Raw genomic sequence first — 18075 nt, forward strand, 5'->3', positions numbered from 1 at the left:
TGCAATAAAAGCATGATTAGCAACCACCACTTTGACACGTACTCAGGATAAAATTAGAGAGATTTTTGCAATATTCTTTACAAGAAGTAAATCAAAACTTAACAAATTCAAACGTTTTGAAAGCAAATGGACATTAGGACTTATTTTAGCCGACAAACTGTCTCAGTATCATGGCTTGTCTACATAAAAAGGAACCTCATAGTTTGATGGTGTGAGCTTCGAAAAACCACATAGATTCTTTAGCACAAATGTCCGGTGGTAGATCCTGTGTGGCCCCGTGTGTGCATTTTGACCAAAAACAGTTGGTGTAGGGAACAAATGGCATGAGTATCGTAAGTATTCGCTTTTATAGTGTTTAAGTATCACAACATCACTAAAGGGTTACACTAATTCACTGTTTCCAATATGGCGTCCTGTCAAAATTTGAAATTAACGGCTTAACCTTTCGTGTGCCCGTATATAAGACAACAATAGAAAACACATTGTGTCTCGCGTGGATCCACGTTCTAAACATACGAAGGGTTAAACGGAATATTTATTATTTTTGAAATAAAAATAATTAAATATTCGTGTTGATTTAATTGTTCTCTGTCAATGGCAAATTGAGAAATAGCGTAACCCTAAATACTTAGTAGATCATGTTTTTACACACAGTTTGAATTGGGATCAACAGTTTTAAACAAAATCATGTTTACACATTCCTAGTAAAATAACAGTAATAATAGTTCAGTTAAATAACATTACAAGTAACTAAAAACAACACTACAGTAAAAATATCCGAATGTCTCTACTACGATCCTAATCCAATAAAAAAAACAAACCAGTCGGTTGCACAAAAATTGTATACGATTTAAAAAAAGAAACAAAATATAAAATTTTATACCTTCCTTCAATGATACTTCTCAGCTTAACGCAACGACACAGCTAAACGAAAATATAAGTCCAAAAAAACTTGTAACAAAAACAAAACTGCAATTTTTGTCAAAGCGACTGGGTATTCAAGCACAACACTGCTTCATCAGAAGACAACATTTCAGTGCTTCTCAGTGCGTTAGGCGGTACATCTCCCCTGCACTCAAATCTACTAAAAATATTCTTATGAATGTAGGCTATGGATCTTCGTGTGTAAGTACTATTTGTATTCTAATGTAAGAACTTGATATCCCAACTAAGCTTTACTTTTCTACGAAAACGTAGCTATTAATCCGTTTTAGGAATCCTCGTATTCAGTTCCCGTCAGCAGCACAGCTTCTAAAGAGCGCTCCCAAACAACAAATATTTCAAAGTCAATTACTCTAGGGAACATTTTACTACTAACTTAGCACCTACTAGTTACGTAAGCGCAAGCTAGGCTTACAAAATCGTTTATAATTTTATACTCAGCAGTTTTCTTAAGATATAAAATTAAGATCGAGTAAATTATTTCATTCCCTCGTTTATTTACACTTACATCAACTTTTTCAAAGAATTCTCTCATTCGATTCGCCATTAGCCATTGAGGATAAGAATTTCGATTGCTGCTGCTCCTTTCAACCGTCAAATCATTAATTCAAGCATGTCATTGTTAGAATTGAGGTGAAGAAGACTTGATCATTGATGAAATTTCAAGCTTTCAGCCACTCATCGTTCCCTTATTTGATTTAATTGCCGTTGTAACACCATTATCGCCAGGAAGTGTGTCGAGCAAAAATGTAAATAGATTTAGAATAATGATGTTGGTAGTATTACTAACTAGATGTAAGGCAGCTGGGATCGGTATAGGATGGTGAGACGTCACGACGTGGGATTATAGAGAGGGTACGTAGTGTGAGAATATTTTTATAAAACGAAATTAAGAATCAAAATATTTGTAGCGTGTTATTTAGGTATGACGTTTGTTGAGAAAGTCGGGCGAGTCGAGGCAGGTAGCACATTGTTGAAGGAAATAATTGAACGATATCCGAATTGTCAGGATATAATAAGGGTTTTACAGTAACCATATCGATAGTGTATTCTACTCTTAATGATTGTTTGAGATCGAATAATTTTGTGTCAGTTAAGATTCACCTGTTAATGTATTCATCAAGGTAGATTAATGTATCGATGTTAGCTTATCATATATGTGGTTAACGATTTGGTCACTTATTAACATTTACTTGGTAGTATGTCGTTGAATTTGCAGATCTGCAAATGCAATAGCCGCTTTTGCGTTTGGTCCGAACTGGATGATACGACCTACCACGCAATTGATTGCTCAGGAATTGTATTCGTTTTCATAAAGGATGGGAGGTACTCCGTAACGAGAACAGCTTCAGTACACGACTCCATCATTCTACGAAGGTGTTAAATTTTCCCATCTTGTGTTTTTTTGAACGTACGACGTATTGAATTACGTATCAAATTAAATAGGTAACGGCTTTCTTGAAAATCGTTTTGATGAATATTTTCAGAGAAACGTACCTACGCGAAAATATTAACGCTGAATTTTTTATCTTCATGTACTGAAGCCTACACCGAGGTATCTCCCGTCCTTTATAAAAAGTTACGTTCAAAATGTTTTATTCTATTGTCGCTTCTATGTATTTAAGCGATGTTGTCATTGTTGGGAATAAACTGATTGAAAGTATAATTTTAGTGAATTGCACAGAACGTTGGTGTTTCACTTATTTTTGATGTATTTTTTCTTGAAAGAGTATTGTATTGTATTCAATGATTTACTGTATTCATGACTGATGTTGAGTTTGATGATGAATGTAAAATTCGTTGATGTGTTTTGACGGAAGGTTGAGGTTCAAGTTTGTGAAGTGATGTTATATGAGTCGCTGTTATTAGAACGGGTTCTCTAGAAAAGTGTCCGTCAGAACACGTTGTCTCAAAAATTGTGATTGTAAGTTAAGGTTAACAAAGCACATTATTAGCACAAACCATCCATCCTCGAAAAATTACGCTGTATGTTTTTAAAATTAACTCACGTTTGAATTTATGATACATTTTATTGTAAAAATTAAATGCAAGATATTTTACTATCGCTTAAGTTAGTTGAGACGTTTGATTATGATAGCGTTTATTTTCACAATGGTGACGGTTTTTTTAAAGACAACGTTATGGATTTGTGGAAATGTTTTATATTATGATATTACGATATTGACACGTAGGTTAATGTGATTGTGTATCGTCGTGCCCGTTACTTTCCTCCTTGTGTACCATAGCGATCGGTGTTGCTACTTTGATTAGAGAGCGTCATGATATATATCTTCATCTCGCTCTAGCTTACACGTCTCCCTGTCGTTAGACAAAGATGAAGCAGATACAGTAAGGATTTCATTTTCTTAATCACTTATAGGTAGTGTTTTAATGTAAGGTGTGTGATTTTTAGTTATAAATATTTTTACAAAGTGGAAAGATTCCAAATGTTAGGAAAATGTTGGTAGCAATTGACATATCAAGTAATGTTTTAATTATATGAGTGGATGCGCGGGAGTCGAGACGGTTAGTGATGGTAGAATGCGATGTTTATATATTGGCACTGTTTCTAAATTGACAATACTGACGGATTATGTATTCGAATGTTGATCAAATGATATATTTAATAGGGAAATGTTGATGGAACGCGACATATCGTCCACAAAGTGGTGACGTAGTTCAATTTGATAGACCAATGAACAAATGATTAATGATTGTCGCTGGTTAGTTAAAATGTTTAGGTTGGAACGAAGTAAAGTAAAATTTGGAATCTTTCTTAACGATGCTAGTCGCCAAATAATTGCTTTTAGATGATTAATGTTATCATAATATGTGTACGCACGTAAGTTTATGAACCTATATTAATTATACGAAGCTTGAATTGTCCACACAACAATCGATTTTACACACTAAATGCCATCCTGCCAGTTGTAAGGAGAACACAATGCTTATGATGAACTAAAATTAAATTATATCCTATATAGCGTATGAGTAGTGTTGTATTTTTAGATATCGCATTGTCTATGTTAGTTTAGTGGGTAAGTCACATCGTGAGCTTTGAATCATTGTAAGTCTGTCACTTATATTTTTTACGATACGAGAAGTAGTGATGTAAAATGTAATGTTTCAAGCCGTGCTTTCCTCGGTTAGTATACCACTCGTAGACTTAGACTTGTGACGCTTGTCACGCTCCCTACCGCCGCTTGAGCGACTCACTGCACCCTTTCGTTTGGTCTTCGACACGCTACAGCTTCCGACACGACCACCGTCGAGCAATACCGACGTGCACGGGTGTATAATAAGGCCGTATTTAGATATGAAACGTCATCATTAAAACATAAATGTAACTCAGTAATCTAACTTTAATCTACTGAAACACCATAATGCGCTGTGGCCTTAAATTTGATGGAATGTGTTGAAACCTTTGATAAAATTAAAAATAAAAAAAAAACATTTGGGAAATTTTGTACAGACTATGATCCTCTGTGTTTCACATGTTCAGTCATTTATCATGAACGTTTATTAACATAAGTGCTATGATATAACTTATTGACGTTTATGGTAACCCTATAGGTTAGATATTAAACTGTAGACACTACGTAGGAACGCTTTACTTCGTCCTAATGTGAAACGATTGATTGTTGATTTCGAAATTTTCATTCTTGCATATCCACGTTGTAAATGAGATTAGTAATTGTTACCTACGCATTAGTTATTTTGAGACTGTTCAAATTGTACTATCGAGAATTTTTCACTAAGGGAAAGGGATGTTCTAGCAGATATTTTTGATACTTTGAGGATGATCGACGGGAAACGTTGGTAGTGTAGGGTTTGGGAGGGCGTGGGGCGAGGTAGCGAGGGCTCGACCCTCTGAGGGACCTCTCACGGCCACGCCATGAGAATCTTATTAACTCCCGCATCTTCGTGATCGCGAATATTAAATGTTACTGTAAACGAAAAAAAAAAACAATGTTGTTCTTATATGAAAACGCGATGGTTTTCGCTGATAACTTGTTGTTTTTCATATATTCAATAATATTTCCTTTATTTTTTGTACTCTTTAGTATTAAGAATTAATATTAAAATAAACTATTCAATGTTGATTACTCTAAAATACCAATAACTTATTGAATAAGGTATGTGTGAAATAGTTTCCCCGAGAGCCTTACTAGATGAGACACCTTTTCCTTAGACGTGTACCTTCAAACTGTTCCTTGCGACTGTTGGTGAAACGACGTGATTGGCACTTGTTAACATCTCCTAATGTAACTCGTCTGCTACCCGTACTTTTGTATCCTCTATTCTAACTTCCATTAAGCTACAGTATAAGAAACTATCACCGCAAAATTCCGATGTTAGATCAGGCCTAGGAACTTAAATATAAGAGTTCATCAATCTTAGTTAGATGGTACGACTCAATTTTAAGACTGATGACAGAAAAAACAAAAAAACTAAAAAAAAAATGATTAAAAATCCTGGATAACTGTTTCTTATTTTAGGTAGACCTTTATAATTTGCTTCTCAATGGCGTTAGCTGGCGAAACTGTAGGATAGTGCAATGAACTTTGATAGCCAAATTTTAGTAAAGGAATGGTGTAACACGTTTCGCCAGCTGAAGCCAGTGATGTCACATTATCGATCGATATTCATCTTCTGTCGATACTTTTCTATGTCTTCTATCTTTAAAGACGATGATAAAATCGATAAATGATCGGGTTCGATAATAACAATGGTAATGTTAACTTCAATAAATGTTGACGTTACATTTGAAATTTGATGGAAAAAGTAAAGAAAAAAAATTGAAAATAATATTTGTTGCCAAAGTGTTGTTAGGAATAAACATGTAGTTATAAAAATCGGTTGTCAACTGCATAAAATTAAGTTGTTCTTGGGTGGTTTGAAATTAAGGAGAGAAGTTGAAAAATATTTCCAATGATATATTTTTTCATAATGAACTTGAATGCTAATCGATACTTAAGGTTTATATCTGTGTAGGAATTTAAACTTAACGTGTGGTAATAAAAATGTATCGTTACCATGATTTGTACTGTGTTTTGTAGGGGACATCAATTATATTCAATTATCCGTATACTGTACTAAGTTAGTATTGATGATTTGAGGTTATGGTGATATTATGTCGGGATGACTCGATGACTCGATAGTCAAGGCGTTAGTCGATACACAGTGAAATCATGGCAATTGATTTAGTTGTTTAGTATTCATGTTACATTAGATTGTATTCGACAGTTCTGATCTTTAAATCGGTACACCTGTTTCCGCCTTCGTAGCACATCCATTTATCGATATCGACCCACTATTTATTTTACTGCACTATGGTTATTGCACAAAAATGTTAAGGATTTTGGCGATGCATTTATGAACGGTTGGTTTATGGAAAACATCTGATATCTTCCCTAACAAAGTAATTATTTGCTTTGTTGCATCAAGTTGACTATCGCAGATTTCTTCAGCCTTTGTTAAAATAATTAAGAGTACATATCTTGTTCTTTAATAAAAACCAACCGTTGCATAGGCATTAGCCATGAATAGTTACAGATATGCAGAGATGATTTATAATTAAATATACTTTTGAAGAGGATATTCACACCATCATTAAATTAGTCTTGAAAGTATATTCAAGTCACTGAAATGTGTTACATATGTATTTGTGATGTATAGTACACCCGCCTATCGATTTCCTTGGTATACCATATATTATAATATTACCAAGTGAACGAAGATAGGGGTGTACTATATGTGCTAATTTTACTACAGAACTCAAATCTACGAGAGATTGAACTTCAGTATATATTAAAAGAATTCAATCTCTTCAGTGTTAAAAATTAAACATGTAATTATAAAGAATTGTTTTAAATTGATTCTTGATATTGGACACCCTTGTAGGGACATTGTTTTTGGCTATATTCATCTCTACATCTCTGTAACACGTATTGTTTTGACATTGAACCTATCAAAGGCTAAATGATCACGACTCCGGATACCAACTTATCTAATCAAAGTTTAGAGACAACTTGATCCGTAAACTCTCGAGAAACAATAGATAAACAATAGAGCCGCCCAACTTTGTATTGAAGGATTAAACGTGATTACATGCAAAAGTTAATTAAACACCGGTTAAAATTTCCAAAATGGTTGCCTATAGATATAAAATATCTTGTGGATTCATTTAAAGTTGATATTGATTCTCTTTTTTAGTATATCGAACGTTTTTATTGAGAGACTGATTAGCAGTTTCTTCATTTATATCCTATAGTTGATGACTAGCCGCTTGTCACGTATATATAGTAGTGACGGAGGGCGGTGCGTCTCAGCTACAAAATCTACGCATCCTTGATTATTAAAGAGTATACTTGTATGCGATAAATTAATCACTATTATACAATGTATTCGATACATAAATAATGTTAAATTTCGCTCAAACGAAGAGCTACTTTTGAGTAAGCTATGTAATGTTTTCCATCCACTTTTTTGGACATATCACCTCTGATTGGTTCTGTCAAAACTAAATCTCTCTCGTCTGCCGAAATTGATTTTGTTTGTTGAAAATTATTGATAATTTATATGTAATTTATTATCGTGTGTCGCCGACGCTAGTCATCTACCTTTCGATTAGGTTAGACTCTAAGTTTTCTCGCTAGTACGCGTGTTAAGTTATAAGAAACTTTTTGTACTTAACCTACTAATGATAGTATTCTTTAATTTGATCCCCTCGGGAGTTCCATTAACTATTTATTTCTCTAGTCACGACACTGCTAATGTTACTGGGTGTCTGTCGGGATAATTCTGAACATGAAAGCTTACAAGATTTACGGAGCGGTTTTCTCAACGAATAATTATTCTTCTAATTTGACAGGCAAATGAAGAATATTGAGATTTAGTGCGAGCTGCATGCATATTAGTGTCTACTTGATTTTTCATGTTCATTATTACTTACCTGTGTTTTCCCTTAGCTTGTAACTTTCCTTCGCTGTGACTGTCTTAAGCGACCCTTTCAATATTTATAATAATATATGGAAAATTAGATTCCCTGTTAGATAATCGTTGTCGAAATAATACTGACTGTGTACCTCTTGTTTTATTTAAAAATGATAAAAGTATATTGTAAAGTATATTTTGCAGTTGGAATTAATGTTACAGTCATTTGTCTTTGAGATAAAAGGAGTTTCGGGTTTTGTTTTTCTTACGCGCCATTTTGTTACGTCATTTGTCGCGCGATGTCGTTTTTTCGCGCGCTCTAAGTCTGCGATGATAAAAAATTGCTTATCTCTAAAAGCATAAAAATGTACACATTCTTTTTCCTCGGTAAGCTTACGTGAGGATTAAGCATAATCACCGAAAAAGACATAACTTTTAATAAAATTCTTTAATATTATCGTGGACGCCATCTTGGAAACTATACTGTCAAGACAATAAACGTCAAATGACGTCACAAACATGGCGACTATAAAAAGTTAAGGCATTCATCTTCCATGTTTAAGTTATTGTGTGAACTTGTGCGTTTTTGTGTTTTCTTTTTTTATCAGCAAAGCATTTTTATACAGGCTTTTATTGGAATTGATACTTTTAATAATGAACATTCCATTGTCGGTTTTTTTGAGAAAAAAAAGTTTGTTAATTTGTTTATTTATCTGTGAATTAATTATGTGTGGGTTGAGCATTTATCTCCCGTATGTTTTTCGGTACATATCGATACCATTTCGATGTATCGGTATATCGATATGAATACTCATACATACATACTTACTTGTTATTCAAGTCTTAGTTAAGGTAGATCTTAAGAATTGATAAAATAATATCTGATGATAAATTTACTTGTATGTTGTATTAAAATGATGAACATGAAATAAAGAAACTGGTTTGAAAATAGTAGTGTTTTATTTGCAACATAATATTATGTCCTATTCTAAATACTGATTTGCTTACTGACTAAAGTCAAGGCATATGTAATCAATTGTGTTTATCAACTAAATATTTATCAAGAGTTACAAACAACATAACGCCACGCTTCGTAATGCCTGAGAGGGTAGGCAAAAGTAATAAAGTTGTGTTATATGTATATTCCAAATAATACAAAATGAGACTTTTACCATATTATACCAGAAATAAATTCAGACTGCGTTCTATAATTGAGAATCGAAAAACCAAAAATACTGCCAAAATAGGGAACTCCTTCCATGTAATGGATGACACTATTACTATATTTATACTGAACATGAATCCACACTGCGTTCTATAACTGAGAATTTTTCGAAAATGCAAAAATACTGCCAATATAAGGAACTCCTTGCCCGAGTTTATGTTTCCAGAAGAGTACAACCAAGGTCTTCAAATCTTAAGTGAATAGGTTGCTTATACGTAGACATACTCCATCGACGGCTGTATCATCGCTTGCTACCAGACCAGGTGGACAAACTCTGACTTATAAGTATAATAAAAATAATCCCGATACCTTAACCTGACACCTCTTATTCGGTAGTCGTATGCACAAGACAAATATTTAAGCCTTTAACTGCCATTAGAAAACTATTGAAGATAAATCCTCCACAAACGTAGGTTACCTACAACACCACAATGTAACATAATCATTATAAAACAATATAAAATACTTCACTAACTTCCCAACATGTTTATTTTTACAAGCCATTTTAACTGAAAAGTAGGTTAACTCACTCTGGGCAAGTCTAAAGTCAATTTAGCTAACTAAATGATGACGTGACGTGACGTCGACGTCGGGCGACGTCAGACGACGTCAGGGTAACGAATCGCAGCGCTAACCAGCAACGTAAGTAAGACAAATCGAAGGATTTATTCCGGACTTTTAGATATACAGGGACCGTAAGTATATAGCTGTTGGTAAATAATATACTACTGATAATGATAGTCGTTTGGTGTTGGTAGACTAAGATGAGGGTGCGGGTTCGAAACCTGGCAAATACTATTGTGACTTTTTGCAAGTTATACGTACGTTCCAAGATTATTTAACGACTAAAATTAGTTGACGAGGTGGCGGGGTAACCAACCAGGCTGTCACGCAACGTATAGCGGGTTCGATTCCCGCACGGAGCATTTGCTATGTGTACGTAAAATTGTATGTTTGTAAACGCTCCCGCGACACTGGAGAAAATCCTAGTGTAGGGCAACGTTTTTTTAAACATAAAAAAATACTATGTAGGGAAGGTTCATAGTCGGTTGATGATGAAGTGTCTCACAATAAAGTATAGTGTCTACGTAAAAAGTTATTTCTAAACGTCTACATCTTATTCAGCCTCTATCAGCTGTCTCATAAGAACTTACTTCACAATCCACGTGGACTAAATCGGGGATAAAAAAAGCAAAATATAATAGAAAATGTTTGTTTACATACCTTCGTCAAGATGCCATGTGTCTGACAAGACCAGTTGGTCCAGTGACGTCACAATCCAGTACATTTCTTGAAAGAATCTTACATAACAACATTGATAAATTATAAAACGTTACGAAATATTGCTCATGTAATGTAATATCTGGTGTATTTTTCCTTAATGTATAGACGAGGAAGGAATCTCCAGTTGTGTGTTCACTTACGTAATGTTATAGGAATGTAACAATATTATCTTTTTTGTACCCTTAGTATGAGTTTGCTTTACGTTGAACGAAATCGAAATGAGAGCGCGTTCGGCGTTCTGATTGGTTGGTTCTCTCGTACTTACTGTCTACTCGTACTTAAGATACAAACTCGTACTAAGGACACTGATCGATTCGAATACTTGTCCTCTAGTCTCGAGTGAATAGGTTGCTTAAGGGAAGGCAGGCAGGCATTATACCTTACCATCAGGCGAGATAGTGACCAAACGTACAATATTTAGTGGTGTACATAATGTGTAAATAAATAATTTTCGTATTTGTATTTGTGAAATTATTCTATATTTTTGAGAGTAGCCTACTCTTTATAAACAAACTTCTAAAACCCTGATTATATGTAAACATTACTAAATTATTTGCTGGTTAACCTTCAGTAGGGTCACTAGAAAATGATTTTTACTGGAAAAATAAAGCTAATAGACTAGAGCTGTGGCTTCATCCGAAAATAACTGTACCGATATAGAAAATGAAAGTATGAATTAAAACAAAGTCCGTATAAGAGGAGGCTTTGCTCAGCAGTGAGCACTTATAGGCTGTTGGTGATTTTTATTATGGTAAACGAGCAGACCGATCACCTGATGGTAAGCAATCGCCGCCGCCCATGGGCCCCCAAAACTCCAGAGGCGTTCCCAGTGCGTTGCCGGCCTTTTGGAGGTTAGGAATGTAAGGGTTGTTGGAGAATCGAGAATTGAAAAGGGGCCTCCGGTAACCTCACTCACACAACGCAAGCTTTGTTTCATGTCAGTTTTCTATAAGGCCGTGGTATCACTCCGGTCGAGCCGACCGATTCGTGCCGCGACATGGCTCTCCAACTCCAAAGATGAGAGATGATGTCGATAATGTTTCTCAGGCCTGACAAAGTATTACTGAAACTTTCAATCCCAACATTTTCAACGTCTTGCGACATAATAAAGTTAGACGTAAGCACAGGAGTTACGAAACAATATCCACCAGCTATGTTACCAGCCACATTTCCATTGTATAAGGATGCCAACTAAACTAGAAGGACTGTTACAAAATCATGTTATTTTCAAAGTATTGTTGTAACACTCCATTGGGCAACGTCTGAACAGAATGACGTATTTCATCACGTGACACAGTCAGCACGTGTCGGAGTACCACGTGCAAGCTATGTCAAGCTGGACATGTCTGACATAAGGGGGTTTTTCCACAAGAGATGTTTTATGTAGCTATACTGCGAGGCTGTAATAGCTATGCTGTGGAACTATTTGACTGTTTCCATTGATACTAAGCTATGTAGGGGTGCGAGTAAGATGTGCTGCCGTAAAGTAGCTGCTGGAAGATGCACAGCTCGAATATGCGATGAATTATTAGTTGGAAAACCATACATAGCACATAATATCCATAGCTCGCATCTATAGCACGCATCCATAGCACGTATCTATAGCACGCATCCATAGCACACAGACATAGCACGCATATTTCCAAAAAAATTGTCTTAGTTGAAACCGTTTCTACCAGTGCTAAGCTATCTGTGTCAATGAATATGATTGAAGGAAGCCAAACGCATTCACAGCAACGTAGCATAGCACATCTCTGGTGGGAAAGCACCCTAATAAAAATATCGTTGCGTTGCACAGTCATAATTTAAAAGACCCGAACGTTGCAAAACATGTTGGCTTTCTATGTTGTTTTGAAGTTTTGGAAAGACTGTTACATGGTAGCATTTATTATTGAGACGGAGTAAACAGAAGTGCACAAGCACACTTTCACCTGATTTCAAAAAAAGAAGGAGGTTCTCTGTTTTTCTGTATGTATATGTGCGCGCGATGAACTCAGGATTGGCCGAACCGATTCATAATAAATTGAATCAGTCTGTTTGTCAGCCCGATCAATGTAAAATGGACGATAGAAATACAAAAGTAAAAATAATTGGTTTTATTGATTTCTATAATGTGCTTAAAGTTGATAGAAAACTGAGCACCTTCAATGGTTTCAAAACATTAAACTTGCAAAACTATGTATTTCTTAGCATGTGAACATTTCAAATTATAGAATTTATACTACTATACTTATTCCACTACAAAATTCAAGATCGTAGAAGGTTTCTCATTTATAAATAAACAAAATCCTTTTAAGTAAAGATGTACTAAACAACAGACCACCAAAACCCAAACCCTTAGGGTACATTTAGGCTAGGACAGAAACTGACATAGTCTAAATATACGGTACCTCCCTTTAGCGACGTTTGTATAAATTGCAATCGAAATACGAAATTTCTGAACAGAGGAAACCACTACGTGACTACGGGCTACGGCGTAGCATCTCGTAGTAGCCGCGTAGCCGCGTAGCAGTACACCGTCCAAAATTCATGACTCCTCCGTTTGAAGTGTTAACTTAGCTATGTGAAAAGGAATATATATTCAGCTGAAAATGTTTCAGGCACTTTCTATTTAAATGGCTTGAGTTTCGTGTTTTTGAAATGTGCACTTGTGTAAGTTTTGCGCACTTTTCTTGAGTTTTATTGTCTGTGAGTTTATTCACTTCAACCAATTTACATCGAGTGCGTTTACACCAACTTTTCTTAAATTTTAAAGAACCCTAAGCTGAGATAGGTGTCATTAACGACATTTTGGTTTTCGTCTACCTATAAGTGACTCCTAACAGTACAGGTAAGGGGTTAGTTTAGGTGCTCCCCTTATGCTAAGTAACTCTTAGTAAAGAGATGGTTTAGGCGTGGTTGGTGAAAACGGTTATGAGTCTACCTTAATATACATGCAGCATGCCTTACATTACCACCTATTCACACTCACACATCGATTACCATTTCAAGACGCTGCCATAGTCGGTCGTCTTGTGTTTATTTACATATACATATATGTATAGTTATGTACTATCAATGCATCTTATGTATTCACACATTGTATGATGCTGTTTGATATCATGAACACAAAGTTAGCATCAAACTTGAACACAACGACATCTGTTGATAAATGTTTGAACTAACCAAGAGGAGCGTCAGATGTATGTATGCAACATTAAGCCTGTGTTTGACTTATGGGATAGGCAGAGATGCTTATATTTAATATACAATATAAGACTTGCATTTTAGCAGTTTTGTTATGAGTCCCATGTAACAAAGGATGACCCGTTGCCATGATCACGGCATCATCATTATCACCAGGCACAACAATTTCAAACTCCGTGATATTACTGACACATTTTTGATAAACCGAAAACACCCAATAATAATTTGCGCGACTCAGAATGAAATGAAACATTATTTATTGAGAGCTTTCTTTAAACTAGTGGTCGCCTAGTGGTTGAAATTCAACCATATACGATTTAATTTACAATACCACTCAACATACGTTCAAGGATAATTTTTATTTAACTCAAACTCAAACAAACTCTTTTATAAAACTCTATTCATATGAGACGTCAATATCATCGCAATGTCTATCGATTTTGACGTTTTGTCAAATACGATCAGATACTATGCATGTGTGTGTAATGTTTTATTTATTAATTTAATGTACTTTATAAGCATTATTTTTGAAAAATATTAGCGTCCTGCACTTTTCCTACACATAAACTATAAGTGTACCAAATTTTATGCTCCTACGTCCGCGCAATTTTCGTAAAAAGCAGTCCAAAGTTTTTGCATCACGTATTAATATATAGATTCAAAGTTTTGTTTTTGTTTTAAAAAAATCTTTAATAATATACATATACTATACTTCATATAATAACACTTTTACAGATTTATGAATGCACGGTCGACGCGGTGGCTGGGTAACTGTCTTCCGCGCACGTGTAGCAGGTTCGATTCCCGCACGGAACAACTTTTTGTGTGATCCACAAGTTGTTGTTTCGGGTCTGGGTGTCATGTGTATGTAAACTTGTATGTTTGTAAACGCACCCACGACACAGGAGAAAATCCTTATATGGAGCAATGTTTTCTTTTTTTTTAAATTACTATGTAGGTCTTTTTAAGTTCTAAAACAATCAAAAATTGATACTAGTTAGATAAATTCAAATTCAAAGTAAACTATTTCTAAACAAGGGACCATTTCGAATGATATTCTCAAGATCATAAACTACAATGACCCTACTTGAAAAGGTCTAGAATTAAAAGCCTTTAATAGTCCCCAGCTTCAAATAGATGAATGAGGCTAATTCAATTAACAATTATTTCTTAATTATCCTTCCAATTATTTTAAAATACTGTGATTGTTTCATTAACCAATTAAATTGTTTTAAAATAATTATAATATCTCATTATATAGATTAATTTTATAAATGTTTTCTGTGCTGATTAAATCAATCCTACAATAATATTAATATAAATGCGAAAGTTTGTATGTTTGTTTGTTTGTTACTTCTTCACATCAAAACGGCTGTTGGAATCGAGATGAAATTTGGATTAGGGGTAGATTATGGTATGCAATAACATATAGGCCATTTCATATCACGAGAATATGGGAAAAAGTAATTAAATCTCATATATAACCTGACATATTAGCACACAGCTCTGCACACTGCAGACTAGAACATATTTTGTCAACATACCTACTCATTCCTCGAGTGTCCTAAGTTGCCACACAATAGCATTTTCACATACACATGACACCAAGACCCAAAACAACAAGTAAATGATCACACAAAGAGTTGTTTCATGGAGGAATCGAACAACTTACGCAGCCACCGCGTGAACCGTGCAGTCATAAGGTAATGCATCGATTTTAGACAGAAACTACATAAAACGAATGTTAAAAATCGATCCATATCTACAGATCTTGGCTTGGCATCTACAGTGCCTACACATTTAACAGAGACCGGGCAGCAAACCTACGCTTTTTAAACATTTGTATAATCGTTTTTACCTCACATTTGCACTTTTTGTTATTGTCATTTACATCCATACTACTGTGCGCTCTAAATTGCTTTTATGTAAAACACTGTTTCTCAGTAAGCGAATTATGTATTTGATTCTTATGAGAAATAAAGATTATATAAACCTTTTATTTTTATTCCACCATTCATCAAATTTCAAATATCGCAAAACTTTGACACTACGATAACATAAACCCTAGTCAATATTCCAAGCATTACGTAATGAGTCACTCTGTACATACATTTTAACCTTGAAACACCCTATAGTCCCTAGAGGAGTGCACATCGAGTGTAGCGTACCATGATATTAATTACATGGGGTTCCCTCTGGCTGGGGTATCGATCGGTACCACTCCATCCACATTTCAATGTTACGTAGCTCAAAATATTATTGTAAACCGACTTCAAAAAAGAAGGTTCTTAGTTTGACCTGTATGTATAGTATGTATGTTTGTTTGTCTGTCTGCGATTATCTTGCGATTTCTTGAACCAATTTCGATGCAGTTTTTGGGACAGTATTTATTACATTAAGGAGTACGATTTAGTATATTAACCGACTTAAAACGGTGATTTTCTATACTTTTATGAAACTGGCTTCTAAATGATAAACCTGAACCTGTTCACCCGCAATATGATTTTTGAAGATAATGTGTGTGTGTAAAAATAATGTTAGTTTGTAAGTTACAAGAAACAGTTGGGGCGTAAGGCATCCACGATAGGTATCTACGAAATACTTAGGTAAAAGTATTCTTCCCTTGAAAAACTAGATTTTACCGATCATTATAATTATATAGTACCTATGCATTATTTATCTATTAGTGTTTCCCTAAATATGTATAATTTAACATTTTTATGTGTGGGTAAATGATATTTAATCGGGAATAAAAACATACAAAACACAAAAGCAAATCCTTTCTTTGTTCGATAAAACTGTGACGTGAGATACTATCACAATAAAACAGCTGCCATTCCCATCAAATTACACATCGCTTCTCATTAATGGAGTAAGACAAAATAGCTCTTATTCATTCATTTTGAATCCCAAACAGCACCCCATAGCAATCGTAATTACGTTGTAGAACCCTCCAACGCAACATCTGTCGCATCATGCACGTGATTATCGATGCTATTACACAGTATTTTAGCACCAAAATCGCGTACAAAATATTGATAGATGACCACTCATTTATTTGTCATAGTCGGATTACCCTGCAAGGGGTTCGTGGGTGCGGTATGACCAACCATAGGTTAATGGCAACTGTTCGAAAATAGCTTTTAATGCTTACGAAATAAGGTGGGTATTGTGATTAAAAATTTCAGAATTATTATTGTGTAGGCGATTGATTTTTGTGTCGAATTGGTATTTTTATTATTTATAGTCTGGGACTGTCTAGACTGTTTAGTCTAGAGTTCCTTTTTAAGTGTTCCCTGCTTTCTTAAGTGTACCTTAACGTACTATACAACAAGCAATACAAACCATAACCTGACTTATTTTTTTTGAGGGGGGAACATCATCTAATGTTTCCTCCCACCTTGAGCGAAGTACTACTACTTACCATCATGTGGGATTGTATTTTTATTATGTCAAGCATTAGTCTTTATCGAATAAAAAAAAAAGTGGAAGAGTAAGTGGCAGACTCTTACTGACTAAAAACCATAAAAACCATGGGACTGAAAGCTAGTAAGAAATTAATGAAAGAGAATATTTGAAAACCTGCTCCTAAGTGTAACAAACAGATTTCTGAAAACCATATCAAAATTCGTTCAGCTAATCGTGAGACAATCGCACACAAACATACATATACATACATACATACAGGTCAAACAGAGAACCTCCTTCTTTTTTGAAGTCGGTTAATAAATAAATCTTCATTGCTGAATTGTAAAAGAAAATATCTCGTAACACAATTTCCAATAAGTTAGCAAAGAAAGTAGGAATTAAAATGGAATCTTCAATAAGAAGACATCTGCTGCAAATTAATTAATACTAAGATCAAATGAGACAATCTGATAAGTCGGGAAAAAATGCAAAAAGTTTTTAACTATAGATTAGTGTCTCTTGATTTTCTTAAGAGAAGCATTTTGCTGTTGTATTTTTATTCTTTGACTGTTTCATTGGTGACGAGTAAATTACCGTACCAGTACAGAGTGTTATTAACCGATTTCAAAATCAAAGGAGGTTCCCAGTTTCTGTATGTATGGGTTTCATGTGTAAGTGAAATTGTATACGGTACTTATTTGTAAATGCACCCACGAAACAGGAAAAAAATAGTTGTGCAGCAACATTTAAAAAATAAATTTTTACAGGCCTAATCTAAGCATAGGCGTTCCTTAAAATTAAGTAGAAGTTGGTGCGTGATCGGCATCAGACATAATATAACTGTAACATTAAAAACTTTTTATATCAGTGGTCAGTCTTGGACTTAAATTATACTAAATCCACTTCAATTCCAGAACTAATTCCTAAGCGCAGTGCGATAATAAAACTTAAGGTTCTCCTGGGAAATCAGAGCTACCGCATGAGTACAGGCGATACGTCTTATATAAAGGAGCTACCATATAATATATTATACCTACTGACATACGTACGTTTACAAGGCACTGATATTTACAAATTGGCAGTGCATCAAACAG

Source organism: Spodoptera frugiperda, chromosome 9 (genome assembly GCF_023101765.2).
Source record: "Spodoptera frugiperda isolate SF20-4 chromosome 9, AGI-APGP_CSIRO_Sfru_2.0, whole genome shotgun sequence".
Taxonomy (NCBI): Eukaryota; Metazoa; Arthropoda; class Insecta; order Lepidoptera; family Noctuidae; genus Spodoptera; species Spodoptera frugiperda.